The sequence below is a fragment of the Daktulosphaira vitifoliae genome, unplaced genomic scaffold, assembly GCF_025091365.1.
Source record: "Daktulosphaira vitifoliae isolate Bord-2020 unplaced genomic scaffold, ASM2509136v1 Scaffold_2, whole genome shotgun sequence".
Lineage (NCBI taxonomy): Eukaryota > Metazoa > Arthropoda > Insecta > Hemiptera > Phylloxeridae > Daktulosphaira > Daktulosphaira vitifoliae.
The window spans coordinates 38,126,510-38,129,407 of record NW_026099573.1 but is presented as its reverse complement, the minus strand read 5'-3'; positions in this window follow the sequence as shown (position 1 = coordinate 38,129,407).

Here is a 2,898-nt window from a genome sequence, read left to right as displayed (position 1 = left end):
TCAATACCTAATAATATAACTAATAATGATTAAAATGAGAAAAGGAAAATAAAGGATGATTTATAAGGAAAGTTTTTAAATTAATGAAAGAAAAAATTAGTNTTTTTAAATGAATGAAAGAAAAAATTAGATATGAAGAATAAGAATGTATAATATGGAATTAAATCAATAGAAATTGTTGAAAGGAAAAGAGAAAATGACTGTTAACTTTAATTTCAGAACTATAGTCCAAAGAGAAACATAAACTCCCTTTGTATAGCTGTTCGACAACGTAAATGTCAGAACTGTAGTTTAAAGAGAAACATAAACTCCCTTTATAAAACTTTTCTACAACGTAAATGTCAAAACTTCGTTGAGTGTTTGTTAACAAGTCNCTTCGTTGAGTGATTGTTAACAAGTCAATACCAAGGAGTAAGATGAGAAGAGGAAAATGAAGGATGATTTATAAGGAGAGTTTTTAGATGAATAGGAAAAAATTAGGTATGAAATAAAGAATATATAATTAGGAATTAAATCAATGGAAAATTTTGAAAGGAAAAGAAAAAAAAAATTATACTTACCTGTCTTTTTATGTATATCGCAATAAATATCTTCTTCATTAGCTTTTCTATTTTAAAAAATAATAATATTTTAAAAGATTTATACTGTTAAAAACTTTTATACAGATATTAAAACTCTATCATAATTTTCTTAAATATTATCATGAACAGTTTTTCAAAAGATAATTAAAATTATTTACCTAATTTTTTGAAAATAATTCGGGGTGATTAATTAACAACGCTTCACGAAATTTTACAAAAGAATAATACCTTATCTCTGTTTTTTTTTTAACAATAATGATTATTTGTTAAGTTACTCTATTAGTAGTGAAATTGAATTTCTAGTATTATCCCTTATGCCTTAAACTATCATCAAGTTTTGTTTTTTTTTCAATTAACGGTACTAATAATATTTTTGCTTTGATGCTAAGCTTAGAAGGTATTAATTTTACTATGATGTGTTTTTTTTTTTTGTGTCTGTTAACACTTTTTCTCAGCTCTCACTGAACCGATTTCTTTCAACGATATGTCAAAAGATCACAAATCGTATCTAGTCGAAAACAGTAACATCAAAAATTGAAAAAATTTCCCTCGTTCCCCGTAAATGGAGGAAATCACCAAAAAAATTACACATTAAAAAATTGGTAATTTTCGACATATTTAAAATTTTTTTACTTAAAACTGCCATAACTTTTTTAAAAATGACCAAATTAATATAATTTTTTTTTTTTAAAGATACATGAGGTATTTAACTATCATTTCATATATTTTTTTTATAAATTTGACCCTTTACTTGCCCACAGGTGGGCAAATGACTTTAAATGACAACTTTTTTGAGGGTAATGTCTTCATTACCCTCAAAAATTAAAAATTTTGCCCTCGTTCCCTGTAATTAGATAAAATCTCCCAAAAAATTACGATTTTTAAAATCGGTAAATTTTGACATTTTTAGCTTTTTTTTCTAAAAATTTAACTTATTGAAAAATGAACGAATCAAAATAATTCTATTTAATATTGAAACCATAGATATAGTTCTACTATTTACTCGTATTTTTAAAAATTTAAACCCTCCTTGTAAAATGGACCGATTTACAAAAAAAGTATGTCGGATAAACGATATATATATAGTTTATTTAGAAACAAAATTTGTATTGATACATACATTTTTCAAAAAGTTATAGTAATTTAAAGTTGAAAAAATAAAATATGAAATGGTAAATTTTAACACCAAAATTACATGTTTTTATCTACGGCAACCATTTTTACATAGAAGATTAGACGTCGGGATAAATTTTTTTTTAACTTATATTACATAACATTAGCTTTATTTTAGAATATGTTTGAAGCTCGGAGTATTTCCGGAACATTTTCAAAAGATAAGTTGAAAAAGTTAAATCTTTGTGCAGAAGTTACTATTTTGAGTACCCCCTGTGGGCAGATAAAGGGTCAGATTTTCAAAAAATTTATATCAATTAGTAACGATACTAATAATATTTTTATTATCAGATTTGATTAAATAAAAAAATTTTTTTTATTAAATTTTCTTTGAATTACTTGTCTTTCATTCAAGGGAATTGAGAAATAATGATTTATGTATACATAAAGCAAACCGTCCAATACATTGCTTGTCTATTTATTCATTTTTACGTACGTTTTCAATTTAAAGCGTTTGCACCTTAAATAAAAATTTTTTTTTTTCATCTTCTTTGAACTTAAAAGAATAGTTACTCACTGAGAATTTAATAGAAACAATTTTTTTTTAATCTGATAGTAAAATATCTCCTCAACATCGCATCAAAGAACAAAAAAAGATTAGTTATTATACTTTAAAAATCGTGGTAGTTTTATTATCTTTTAGTATGGCAGTTAAGAGAGACAAAAATAATTGAATTAAAAAAAAAACTTTTTTATAGAAATGTGTTCTCAATATTGCTACATATTAAGCATATTAAGAATTTTTATCACTGGAACAAAATATTTGTTAGCTTGATAAAATTTGATTGAACTAACAACAATTTTTGTTAAACCATCAAAAAATTATTGTCTGCTGTATATTAACAATAAATTTGTTGATTTTACTAAGATTTATTTTTCAGTGATAAAATAATCTTTTGCTTAGTAGTCAAAAATTTTACATTGTATTGTTATAACTTTTGAAAAAGAAACATTAAATTGAAGATTATTTGTTAATTACCAAAATAATTAATATTCATTTAAATCTGTATTTAAATTATCAATTAAGAATACTTAAAATAAATGTTTATGAACACAATCTATCACCAACAAGAGTTAAAGTAATTTCATGCTAATTATTTTCCTGATTATAACATATTGTAATATAACAGATTATTTCCGTTCT